The sequence below is a fragment of the Tupaia chinensis genome, unplaced genomic scaffold (assembly GCF_000334495.1).
Source record: "Tupaia chinensis unplaced genomic scaffold, TupChi_1.0 Scaffold000084_3, whole genome shotgun sequence".
Lineage (NCBI taxonomy): Eukaryota > Metazoa > Chordata > Mammalia > Scandentia > Tupaiidae > Tupaia > Tupaia belangeri.
Genome location: NW_006159546.1, coordinates 3,707,172 through 3,721,661, shown reverse-complemented (window position 1 = coordinate 3,721,661; position 14,490 = coordinate 3,707,172).

Below are 14,490 nucleotides of genomic sequence, written 5' to 3'. Positions count from 1 at the left end.
TGCCAGCAACCCTGGGCTGCTGTTGCTTGGAGTGATTCATGGCACTAGAACAATATTGAGGATGCTGTCTTTCTCTCTTTACCCTCTCACTAAAGGGAGAAAAGTGGATACACTTTCAAAAATGCTCAGGGCAGCAATTGGGAGAAGGTGATGCTTGGACACTGTTTAAAAAAGCAGAAACGGGGGAACCAGCAGTTAGCGTAATGGCTATGTCGCTGGACTCCCACGTAGTTGACCGCGGTTCATGTCCCAGACCCGGTGGCTTAAAACTCACGCCGGGCGCGTGTGCGTGCGTGCCCAAGATCCCGAGAGGAGAATGGAGGAGAAGGGATTGCGGCGTGACCATCCCCCCTGGAGGGTGATTTCTCGCTTTCTGTCTCTATGTCTCTCTCTGTCTGTCTGGCGAGCGCACGCGCCCTACAGTGAAAATCTCTCCAAAAAAATAAATAAATAAATAAAAATAAAAAAAATAAAGGAAACGGGTAATGTCCTGAAAAAATCACCCTTGGAATATTTGAGTAACAAGAAGTAAGAAAGTTTGGATGATATGTTCAGAGTTTTGACTGAGACTTGGATTGTGTAGAAAGGAGGTGAGGCTGTTTGGAAGCCATTGGTTTTACTCTGAATGAGACGAGGAACTACTAGAGGGTGTTAGCAGTGATTTGATCTCACTGGCACATGGAAAGAGTCAGTCTGCTGTGTGTTAGAGAGACTCTGGGGGACAGTGGTGACAAAAGCAGGGTGGCAGTATCTTGGCAACCTGGGGGAGGGAAGAATGTGCTTTATTTTAGCTTTTAGAACGCGCTCGCCAATGCTGGGGTCGGCAGGGGGGATGGGGGTTAAGGGTGCTGGACTCCCACATGGCTAACCATGGTTCTAATCCTGGGCCTGGTGGCTTGCTTTCTCACTTTCCCACTCTCTCTCTCTCTCTTTCTCTGTGTGTCTCTCTCTCATTCTGTCCCTCGCTGGTCAAATTTAAATAAAGAAAGAAATAAACATTAAAAAAAGAAGAAATCATTTGCCCATGCTTACACCATGAAACATGAGTGGTCCATTTATCCCTTGTGAAAATCATAGAAAGATTTTTTTTAATTATTATTATAAGCAGCTCAGAAGTATAGTTTGACTTACCGAAAGGGGAATTGACTAAAGGTTTTGCATAGCCATGTATGGTCTTATAGAACTGGCTTAGGAAATAAATGATAGCTATGGTATGTTCCAGAACATACACATGTTAAATCAAGAAGAATTATTTAACAGTGTAACATTGTAAACGAGAGACACTTCATTAACACGATAATACTTCCTCTTTTTACACAGATATGTAATTAGAGTGGAAAACAAGTGGCTAAAATTGTTGTCAAGGGTGGCACATCCTGAGTTTTACATTTGGCAAAATATGATTGCTTTCAGGAAAATAATTCGACAAAAACACCTAATTAACTCCTGGCTAGAAATAATGAGGCTTTTTTTTTTTTCTTTTTTCCATCAGACCTTTTCTTTCACTTCGAGTGGGTCTCACTTAGTAAACTGCTCAGGTTGCCTCAGGATATAAAATCTGTCAAGAACATTATGGAGACATGGAGAAGGTTGGTAGTCTCTTCTGAGTCAGAACAGATGACAACTAATTATAGTCCAGAAACTGGAAGGCCCTGAGGAAGAAGTAAAGTCTGAGCCTGCCCAGATAAGGGTGTGTGAGGCTACTTTTTATGATGAGAGTATTTATGAGTCATATTAATAATAGACAAACTAATGTTGTAGCTCTAAAATACAAAAGCATTCTTATTTGACCACTAGGAGATTGCTTGCCTGACAATAATAAAAAGAGAATAAACTTTAAATAATAAATCACTTCTTTAGAAGGAGTTTTCATGGAATTCTTTAATATTCATAATATTGTTAACAAGTGTTTTTAAAGCAGTATGGTGTGACATTCTGAAAGAAATGAAGGAATCCTTTTGCCTTCATTTGATATGCTGTGATTTCTTTCCATAATCATGGTGCATTCTTTACTGATAACATTGTTCTCTGGGTATTCTCTATTATTAAGCACTTAATGCTATTTATAATAACATATCCTTAAATTGCCTTTATGTTATATAACAATTAACTATTACATAATTACATAAAGACCCTCAAGTTTTTTTTTTAACTATTTGATTAAAAACATTTTTATTTTTACTGTGTTGATAGGGAAATAAGCTTACATATGATACAAAATACCAAAAAGTTAAACACACACATACACAGACGGCACCAGCAGTTAGCGTAATGGCTATGTCGCTGGACTCCCACATAGTCAACCGTGGCTCGAGTCCCGGACCCGGTGGCTTAAACTCATGCCAGGCGCGTGTGTGTGCGTTCCCAAGATCCTGAGAGGAGAATGGAGGAGAAGGGATTGTGGAGTGACCATTCCCCCTGGGGGGTGATTTCTCACTTTCTGTTTCTCTGTCTCTGTCTGTCTGGCGAGCGCACGCGCCCTATAGCAAAACCTCTCCAAAAAAAAAAAAAAAAAAACCAACAACAACAAAAAACACACATACACAGAGACATAGGCAAGTGAATACTAATAAAACTGCTGAGATGTACATAGGTGGGTGGATTAATTCTATTTTTGTCACTATTGCACTTAGGCTATTTTCATGTATTCATGCTTTACTAATCATTTATACAAGAGAATCATAAACAAGAGCAAGCACAGCCCTTTGACAGTCCTTCCTACAAGGCCAACACTGGGGCCACACTTCCCATTGCTTATTTCAGACCTTGAAATCACCCTGTGTGTTTGGTTTTCTTTTTACCTCAGTATTCACAGGAGTAAATTATTCAGGATCAGAGAGCTGAAGTGACCTTCCTAACACATAGCTAGCAAGTGGCCAAGGTGCCACTGTATTGCAGAGGAGGGAGCACTCATGTATGGAACAGCAGGCCCAGTGGGATCTTCTGATCATACCTCCCCAAGGACCCACCACACAACCCACCCGCAGATCAGGAAGGCTCCAGCTCTGAGGAGCCAGAAGTGAGCTCACAGCTGGCTCCTCCTCGTTTTCAGTGCTGTGACCTGGACAAGCCATTATGTGTTGTTGTTGTTGTTGTTGTTTTAATTATCTTTCCTAGTAAGGAAGAGAAAGGGGCTTCCTGATTTTTCTCTGGAATCTGTAGAAAGTATTTTTCAACTGAATCTGCAGACTCAGTAAGCGGATGGAAGAAATATCAGCCATGTGCTTTGCTTAGAGAGCAATCAAATACACTCTCGTAGTCTAGAGTCTCGGCCAGACATTACAGCCACAATGCCTAAAGTTTCACTACGTGTGTCAGGACATTTGTATAAAGCAGAATTCTTTCTACTCACTCTTTTGTCTCAGAACAAATGTGACTGTTGTGGGAGAAGACAACGCTTTTTTTTTGGAGAGATTTTTGCTATAGGGTGTGTGTGCTCACCAGACAGACAGAGAGAGAGAGAGAGAGATAGAAAGCGAGAAATCACCCCCCAGGGATGATGACCCCTCCCCAATCCCTTCTCTTCCATTCTCCTCTTGGGATCTTGGGCATGCACGCACACATGTCTGGCGTGAGTTTTAAGCCACCGGGTCCGGGATGCGAACCGCAGTCAACTACATGGGAGTCCAGCGACATAGCCATTATGCTAATTGCTGGTCCCAAGGGAGAAGACAATGCTTTCACTTCAGTGTCAATTCATTTATTAAATCCGTTATGGCTAGAACTAGGAATACGTGGGGAAAAAAATGATCAAAAAGAAATTATATGAGGGAACCAGCAGTTAGCGTAATGGCTATGTTGCTGGACTCCCACGTAGTCGACGGCGGTTCGCGTCCCAGACCCGGTGGCTTAAAACTCACGCCAGACATGTGTGCGTGCGTGCCCAAGATCCCGAGAGGAGAATGGAAGAGAAGGGATTGTGGCATGACCCTCCCCTTGCCCTCTGGGGGGTGAATTCTCACTTTCTCTCTCTATGTCTCTGTCTGTCTGGCGAGCGCACGTGCCCTATAGCAAAAACCTCTCCAAAAAATAAATAAATAAAAATAATTTATATGAGAAATACTGAAGACACATTTTATTTTTTCAGCCCTATATGTAAGATTTAAAGAGAGGTAAAGCTAGAGTAGGTAGATAGATAGATGATAGATAAATGATAAATAGATAGAACAAAATACCTCCTTGCTTCTTGGACAAATTCACCTAGTGCATAGAATGCTAACAATTTTCATTCTCAAGATAGCCAGCAGAGCTAAAGAAAAGAAGTCCATCCCTTTAGTATTCACTTTGTTCATAGACTATTATTTCTACTGATATAACTGACAATTAGGGGCGCAAGGAAATGGAAAATTGCTTTGAAAATTCAATAGGCAAATATAAGATATTTACAACAGAAATGAGCTTAGAATTTCAGGATTTCATGCAGATTTTAAACTAATATACATAATGCTGCTTTCTCAAAGTTATTTAGCTCTTTTTCATTAACAAAGTGCCACAAAACAAACCAAAAATAAAGTAAGAGTCTGAGGAAAGTGTCAAGTTATAAGACGAGGGAGAATACTAAGGATAAGAGGCTCGATCAGAAAACTTAACTCTGAACTTCTTTACAAATGGACAAAAGGAGGCAAAAAAAAAAAAGGTACATGGTTCTATGTGTAATAAATAGTATAAACCTCATTATTCAAGAGATCACATTTTCATGACTTCAGGCTCTGGGTCAATTTGCCTAAGTGCAAATTTATATAAAAGATAATGAGGTCTTCATTGAGGGTTGCTCTTGAAAGGAGCTGTACAGGAAAAATCTAAGAAATGATCTATGAAGGCATGCATGAAATTATTCTATAAAACCCAAAAGCACAGTTTCCGTTGTCATAGCATACACATAGGTTCGTAGAAATCAGAATAATATTGTCGACTTTCAGGCAGCTTGGATACTGTGTCTGATAAAAGGAAGAGTTATAGAGAATCTGGAAAGAGATTCCAGACCATGGTCCTTAGCGTTTCCTGGAATAGAACTGTAAGGTGGTGAAAGAGACTGGTTCTCTCTATAGTGTTTACTATGTACAAAGGCATTTGATTAATAAATTCCTCCTCACATAATGCAATTATTTCACCCACGATGCCCTTGAAATTTGTGCTTACAATAAAAAATCTTTTTTTTCTTTTTTTTAGAGGTTTTTACTATAGGGTGCGTGCGCTCGCCAGAGAGATAGAAAGCAAGAAATCACCCCCCAGAGGGGATGGCCACGCCACAATCCCTTCTCCTCCATTCTCTTCTCAGGATCTTGGGCACGCACGCACACGCGCTTGGCGTAGGTTTTAAGCCACCGGTCTGGGACACGAACCGTGGTCGACTACATGGGAGTCCAGCGACATAGCCATTATGCTAACTGCTGGTCCCACAATAAAAAATCTTAATACCTGGGGTTAAATTTAAGTAATGAATATCTTAGTTGATATATTCTAATATTATTTTCAGAAAAAACTTCTATCTTCTAAAGCCAAAACATAGTAGTTGAGATGAAAAGAAACGTATCTAAGATAGCATTGTATACATTTATGGGCCAACTATCATGCAAGTCATCTGAGTGAAAATGTGATGTCATTTTGGTGCAACTGAAGACTCTAAGCAGCAGAGGAGGTGTATTTTCAGGGTCGTCACATGAAGTAGGTCTCGCAGAATTGTACTCTTATACACAAGTAGACTTTTATAGTACTAAAGATTTTCAAAATTCAGAACTAGAGATAATCTTAAAAACTCCTAATTAAAAAATTTCATAGGGGAATCCAGGAGTCTGATTGGGTCAATTGCTTTCTGGCCTAGTTTTATGAATTGGAATTACTTCTGCTTACTAATGGCATTAGGAAAAACACTAAACTACATATCAAGGTTATCCAGGCTAATGAAGAAAAGGGTCTTCAAGCATGGTGAAATACAGTGTTTATTATCATATTTTATTATATTTGAGCAATCATTCAAGAGGAAAAATGTGACATTATTTAGTGGTTTTTTTTTTTTGCATGAGTTGTCTGCAACATTATTTTTCTGTTGATTAAATTTCTTTTTTCTTATATCTTTCGGATTGCTTGGCATTTTATTCCTATTCTGATCTGTTTTTTTATTTGTAATCTCTTATTTCTAATCCCTTTTTGTCTTTATTTTTATGTCCATGCAAACAAGAAGCTTTTTTTAAGAGAAATTTCTGCTACTTGATTAAAATATTTTGTGCCCCATGATTAAAATCAAAAGCAAAATATTATGATCCTGAAGACAATCTTTCCCATCTCCCTAGGCACTTAGAACAAGGAAGGAGAAATGACGAACAAGTATTGAAACACACTGGGACCTCATTTGTATATTGATTCCCTTAATTCTAATTCTAAACTTTTCTTAAAATGTCTTAAAAGAACTTACTGGTTTGGTTTGGCCATTACGGAGTAGAATGTGCTATATCCTCTGTACCGGCTGTGAGGTCCCCAGCTCTGCACCATCCGAACCTTTATTCAGTTGGTATGTTCAGGCACCATGCAACCTGAGTATGCTGTGCAGTTCCAGATCCTGGTGGAGAGGACCAGGACGGACTTCAGGAATTACCTTGAACACACGCATTTACAATGTGCCTGTGGCTGCTGTGTGGACAACGGTGCATCATGGCTCCAACAGGAAGAGGTATTAAATAAATGGAAGTTCAAAGAAACCAGACTACAAGGTCGCCTATGGGCAGCTGATCCACGGACAGACCTTTATATTCCCAGATCTGTTTCTCAATACAGAACAGAGCCCTGAAGGCAGCCCTGCTGAGAATGTCCAGATCGAATTCATGGAAGACCAGCAGCAGAGGGCAGGATAACTAACTCCGGTGTGGTGATGTCATGACTAGTTCTGCCTGGGAAGCCAGTGGGGACAGAGCCCCAAGGTGGACATAGCTGCACAGCAAGTCTGATAGCCCAAATTAAAGTCCTACCTCTGGTTTGGTTTGGCCATTACGGAGTAGAATGTGCTATATCCTCTGTACCGACTGTGAGGTCCCCAGCTCTGCACCATCCGAACCTTTATTCGGTTGGTACGTTCAGGCACCACGCAGTCTGAGTATGCTGTGCAGTTCCAGATCCTGGTGGAGAGGACCAGGACGGACTTCAGGAATTACCTTGAACACACGCATTTACAATGTGCCTGTGGCTGCTGTGTGGACAACGGTGCATCATGGCTCCAACAGGAAGAGGTATTAAATAAATGGAAGTTCAAAGAAACCAGACTACAAGGTCGCCTATGGGCAGCTGATCCACGGACAGACCTTTATATTCCCAGATCTGTTTCTCAATACAGAACAGAACCCTGAAGGCAGCCCTGCTGAGGATGTCCAGATCGAATTCATGGAAAGCCAGCAGCAGAGGGCAGGATAACTAACTCCGTTGTGGTGATGTCATGACTAGTTCTGTCTGTGAAGCCAGTGGGGACAGAGCCCCAAGGTGGACATAGCTGCACAGCAAGTCTGATCGCCCAAATTAAAGTACTACCTGGAGAAAACCCTACCAGCAGCAAAACCAAAAACCTTATTGTTTTTTAATCCAATAATGTATACTTGCTGAGTGGCCAATCCTCTCATTAATTACTGTATTTTTTTCTACATACCTATTGAATCCCAATTGTGAAGAAAACCCTATATTCAGTGCATTCGGTAATAAAATAGGGGGCCAGACAGTGGTGCAGAGGTGAAATGTGATGTTCTGTGAGGTAGCCCACTGGGGAGGATTCTAGGTCCATGTCCAGGGACCCTCTTGTTCACATCAGTCATGTGCGTTCCTCTGGATGGCTGAAGCTGGGGGTGCACTGTAGCACAGAGACCCTTTCAGAAGTGATATCTCTCTGTCTCTGCCACTTATGGAATAAATTAAAAAACTTAAAAAAGAAGAGCAGATTCTAATGCATGAATTATGTCTCAAGAAACCAAGAAAAAGTGAATGATAACTGCGCATTTACATGTGCACATCGGTATATAATGCCTGGCAGTATTAAATGAAAATAGGAACGCCTTTAAGTAAATAAAATTAAATATTGATCATTAAACCCTGTAAACACAGAATAGACTTTTGGTGGACATGACCCATTACTTGGACCTTTGAGAATAGAGTTTATGAAGACAATGACCTAGAGGAGTGAGGTCAACAAAAATTTGGTTATTCGACAATTCTAGGCAAGGGTAAGTTTGTGTAAATGAATGAAGCTGGAACAAATATAGCCAATAAGGTCTTATGGATTTGTTTGGTAGAGTTATACAGTTTATAGAGGTTAACCTTGAGCTATTATGTGAAGAGTTAAAACTCAGCAATTGAGGCATTACAATGTTAAGTTCTGTCAGTTCTGTTTCCCTCCTGCCCACCAGAGGACATACGATGATGCAAATAATAATAACATCAACACAGCTGCAACAATAACATTGTTACTTCTGACTATGTGCCACTCCCTACTAATAAATTAAATTATAAGCCAACCTATACATCAAGTACTATAATTGGTACTATTTTACAGCTAAATAATTTGAAGCTCAGCGACATGAAGCAATTTACCCAAAATAACACAACTTCCAGTAGATATGGTGGGGATTTTCATTCTCATGCTTCAATCTCTTTGGCATTCATAAAAGGATGGAAATAAAATGAAATACTGCATTTTTTTTTTCCTAATGGGCAAAGTTCTTTCACATCTATAAACTTTACAGTTTTCCTGCTTTTGCCTGAATCCACCTTGCACACTATGACTTCCTTTAAAGATTTATACCCGGTCTAATCTCCTTTAGAAACCCTTCCTGAACCCAGAAATCAGAGCCTATTTTTACTTTTTTGGCAAATATATAAGGAACCACCAGTAAGTTCATGGAAATGTATATTCTGAAAATCTATGCAGGCATTTCAAAACTTTTATATTGCAAATTTCTACTTTAATTTCATTTTTCATGAATTTTTTGAAATCCTCTTATAGACTCTTACACTATCTTTTTTTTTTTTTTTTGGAGTATGTTCAATGCTCCAATGATTCAAGCATTTATATCCCAATTCCATAGATGAGCTACAAGAACGAACCAAAGTAACTCTGCATTAAATGTGACATAGTGAACTGGCCCTTAAAGATAATTTACTACCCTGTTGCTAACTGATTTTGCTTTACTGTTTAACTTGTAACAAAAAAAGTCTAATCATATCTTTGCTGATTTTCCCAAGAACTGGGTTTTGAGACCCCAGTGGGAGAGCAGACATGTCTAAGAAAATGAAGGACATGTACCTGCTGGCCTTGAGGGCAAGATGACCACAAATAAAAATAGCTACTTTGGTGACAACAACTCTTCATGCGACTAGGAAAATGATTGGTTGTTATGCAAAAACATCACGTCATCTCCACTTCCCACCCTTTTTTTTTTCACTTTTCCTTTAAAACTCCTCATTCCAGCCTGAGATTTTCGAGATGGTTTTTGTATATTAGTTCAAGATCTTCCCAGCTCACCAGTTTCCTGAACAAAGCCTTGTTTCACACCAACACCTGCCTCTCAAGTATTTGCCCTTAAGCAGCTGGCAGCAGAACTTGGGTTTAGTTATCACCTGGCTAGACCTACTGCCTACTCAGCTACAACTCTACCTACAAGCTCTTTGAAATCAGAAACAGCGTCTTATGATTATTGGTTCTCAGGGGCCAAACACAGACCCTGGCCACCTAGCAGGGAAGACATAAATGGAAGATTGAGTGAAGGAGTAGGGGTTGTGGATATGATTAGGACCTGGCCCTAGCAGCGGTCTCTCTCTCTATGTAACTAAAAAGAACGTAACTAAAGGGAAAAAACAAACAAACAAACAAAACAGATTTCTCTCCTCAAGCCTTTCTACTGTCCCATTCCTGGTATAATTTAATTGCACCATGGGTCTAAGGAGCCACAGGAGCCAGGGAGGGTAAGACAGAGCATTTGCATTTTGTGTGTGGTGTTGCCTGAACTTGAATATGCGGAAAGGGAGAAGTCTGATTTAAAGTAGTTGAGAGCTGTCACATACAGCAGTTCTGTGCTCCCAAAAGATGCCTGGAAAGCCAGATTTGAGGGGGTGGGGTGGGAGGCAGAGAGCAAGGCAAAGACTGAGAGAGAGGCAGTGGGGGCGAAGTGAGAGAAACCCAGGAGGGTAGAAAAGAGAATGCGAGATAATTAGCTGCCATGATGAAAAGGTTTCATTTTCCAAATCACTTTTCAATCTAATTCATAACCACGTGAAATGTTAAGATCTATTTCGAGACTGAGTAATATGCTCTAGCACAAAATTTTGATAAATAATTATCTTCCCATCTTATCCTTAAAAATATTAAGACAGATTCATTTAATTACCATCACCGAGCTCGACAGCGTGTGGGCTGGGCCCTGATGGATTGCAAATTCCTACCTGACCTAAGCGTTTGGCCTTGAGCCTCATGTCTGAACACCAGGGGGCCGAAGCTGGCCCAGCACCTTCCAGTGCACAGTGGCAAGCAATGTGTCACACTGCTCATTTTCTGATGTGCGGTCTTTGCTCTTCCCTCAGGGAATGGGATTCTGACAGGCACTTTATCTCGACACTTTGAGTTTCCTATGAAAATGTCACTTTCTCTTGCTGCCTTGCTAGTTAGTTCAATACCATGAAGAGATTCAGAGTGAGATTTTATATTGAAGTCAAGCCGGGAGACTATTGTTTCAGGGAGAGCCCTGCCTTACACACACAGTCAGTCTAAGAATGAGAAATTGAACAAGACAAGGGAAAACAAAGCTAGGCCTTTCACACCAAGGTAAAAGTGCTTTCTGTGCACATCTCACAAGAACACACTCAACACATGTGATCTTGGCTCATCTTCACGTTCTTTTCTTTTTTCTTTTTCTTTCTTTCTTTTTTTTTGGAGAGAGAGATTTTTGCTATAAGGCACTTGCGCTCACTGGAGAGACACAGAGAAACAGAGACAGAAAGCAAGAAATCACCCTCCTGGGGGAGATGCCCATTCTGCAATCCAGTCTCCTCCATTCTCCTCTTGGGATTTTGGGCCTGGTGTGAGTTTAAAGCTGTTGAGTTCAGCACTCAAACTGCAGTACACCACATGGGAGTTCAGCTACGTAACCATTACATCATAGGCTTGGTCCAATCTTCCATACTTTCAAAGACTATTATAACACACCTCATTTTCATGATCAGAAAATAAACTTTCAGTACAGAGCTGAGAGAGAGGCTTTCATTTCTAGATACGATTCTCCTTGCATGGCATAACAGCTTTTAAGTGAATTTATGAAACTGCCATTGGTCAAGTGCTGGCCTGTTCATCTTCATCACTGTGTGGAGAACATCCAAATTCATGCATTTGGTGTGTGTGGGATACACATTAGTACAGTTTGTCACTGTTTGCTGAGCAACTCTGCAGTGTACACTTTCGATGGTCATGTTCTCTATGCAGTAGTTGTAGCCTGAGTTTCAGACTGTAGGATTTTATAGCAATGGAACTTTCTTGCTGCTTGGAATTAGACATAAAAAGCATCTAGATGTGTAGTTTGCAGTACTACAGTCTGATAAAGATGGATGTGGTGTACTAATCCCCTACAAAGAAGTATGATCCTGCCCCCCAGCCTTCTCAGCCAGCAAGAACCATAGGTGTGCACCTGGCATGTACAGGTTGATGAAGAAACTGAGCCTATGATATTCCACAAGGATCCAGCTTTACTTGAGCAGAATGTTGCACTGTGCCCCTACCAAGCCAAGCAAGGCATTTCTCTTTCTTCAACACTTGAGAAATAGTTGCCAGACTTGCTACTTACTTCTCCTGAGTCACCAGTGATTACTAACATACACAGGGCAGGCTCCACGGCATAGCATTAACATGCTGCTTGAGAGAGGTTGGATCTCGCATGGCGAACAAGGTCCGAATTCTTTTTTTTTAAAAAGAATTATTTTATTTAACTTTATTTATTACTATTATCATTATTATTTTCCAGTTTGATCAGAGAGACACAGAGAGAGAGAGAGGAAGTGAGAAAGCAAGCCACCAGGTCTGAGACTTGAACCGTGGTCGGCCACATGGGAGTCCAGCACCTTTAACCACCATGCCATTTGCTGGCCCCAAGGTTCGAATTCTTGGCCTGGTCCCTGGAACTACATGATTGTGAGTGCCCAGGATCCCATGGACAGGACAACAGGGGGAAAGTGATTGTGTCAGGACCAGCCCTGTGGAAGGGGCTTTGTCTCTCTCTCTCCAGTGATTGAATATTCATAACATATATATTTATATTTATATTCATATTTATATTTATATTTATATCTCTCTTAAAAGTGAAGGACTGAGAGAAAGTCAGATCCCCTCAACTAGGGCTCACCAAACAATTCCATTCAGCCTTTGCAGCCATCCAGAATTTTCCAAAACTGAGGCGAGGAGAAGGCAATTTCTCAGAATGATGATAGAAAGGGTTCCACGGGATGAGAGTTTTGTGTCAGAGAGAGCAACCATTAGAAGTAGAGGCAATTCTCTCATATAACTCATCTTGTGTCTGAAAGATGCCTTCATAGAATCAAGAATTACTGTGCAAAGCTGGATCTCTAACTCCAACCCCAGGAGACAATCCTGCTGCATGAATAGCAAGAAGCAAAACTATGGAAACACCAGAAACAGGACACCAGATACTTGCACCCACTCCTCCTGTGCTACTTGTTTAGGTCTACCATGCACTGCCTACCTATTTGTCAGAATCTGGTGAGACAGAACACACGCAAGTCAAGTGAAGCAGGCTTTTATTACTCACAAATTGGCAGCAAGGGGTAGGAGTCTCAGATCCATCGTGAGCAGGTCTCTCAAGGCTCAAAGAAGGTGCCTGGGGCAGATGGAGCCTTGAGTGTGCATGCCCCATGTGCATCACAGCTAAGAGACCCGTATGGGCAGCCTTCCTGGGTTCTATATCTCAGGGGTCATGTGACTCAGGTGCAGCTTTGAAGGATATCCTGATCTTAGGGGACAAAGGAACAAAATCCTAGGTCTGAACTGTTCCAAAAAGCTCCTTAACTAAGGTGTTACATTGCATAGGAGGGACAGGGACAAGCCTGAGCTGTTTCAGGCAATCTTGTCCTATATCAGAATATTGCTTTCCCAGCACATTCAATAGTTATTCTTGAGAATTTTAAGCAAGAAAGAGAGAGAAGAAGGCAGATACAAGACTCCTCAGAGTACTCTCCTACATAATGACAGGGAAATATTTTTAAAGATTAAATGTAACCACAATCCTCTATATGACTAAGCTGTGAACATTACATGGTCACTTATAGTGAATTATTTATTTACTTACTTACTTATTTTTATTGTCAGGGGTACGAGTACTTGAGAGAGAGAGAGAGAAAGAGAGAAAGAGAGAAAGAGAATGCACCTCCACATGGGGTGTGGTCACACTGCAATCCCTTCTTCATTTCTTCATCCTGTCAAGATTTGAGGTATGCATGTACATGTGCCTGAAATGTTTCTGAAGCTGCTGGGGCTGGAATTTGAACTGTGGTCAGCCATGGGAAATGTAACTCCGTAGCACAGGGCTTAACTGCTACACCACAGGGCTGACCCTTTGAAGCATTTTCACAGAGGGAGAAAAATTAAGTTTGTGTACAAGGCTGAGTTATATAAGTAAACTAATCACACCAACTAGGATAGCAAAAAATAAAGAGTGGAAGTACTTTGTATGGTAACAGAGATAAAGACCAGAAGAAATAGCAAAACTTCTGAAATCTATTGCCTCAAAGGAGAGGCAATTGAAGATAGAGGACAGGAATGTATAGTCTGTTCCTTTTCTTTATAAGCCTTGAAAAGCATTTAAAAATTTTCAGCACTGTAGAAGTATCATCTTGACTTTAAACATACTTCATATAATTATTTCAAAATAATATTTAGTAACATTAATGTTCCAGGTGTCATCAACATAAGCAAACCTAACTTAAATAAAATAATCATAGAATAGCTAAACATGCTAAAATACTTTATTTTGTATATGTATTGGGTCAACTCTTTTGTATAACTCCTCTCATTTTTAAGCCTCCCAACAGTTCTCAATTAAGTATTATCATCTCTGTACTGTAAATAAGTTAATTGAGGGAATTAAAGACTTTAGTCAACTTTCCACAGTTCAAACATCTTTCAGATGCCAACAGTTGACATTGAGGGCATGCACAGCCATTAATCAGATTATAGAATAGCAGTAGTGCTCTGTGGTGTTGATCAAATCGACATACAGTTTAGCGATTCTACCTAGATTTACTTTTATCTTGATCATAAAATTCCTACTTTCTGCCGGCTGCAAGTAATTCTGGAACATTACTAGTTGGCAAAATTTATCCTTATCAATCATATAAGAGGAAAAGAAACCAATGACAAGAGCCACACTGTACTGTTTTACAGTTCCTCTAAATTGAATACAGTGATGTCAATTCACATCCAACCTATCTTGTGCTCCTTGACATGATAAACAAATAACA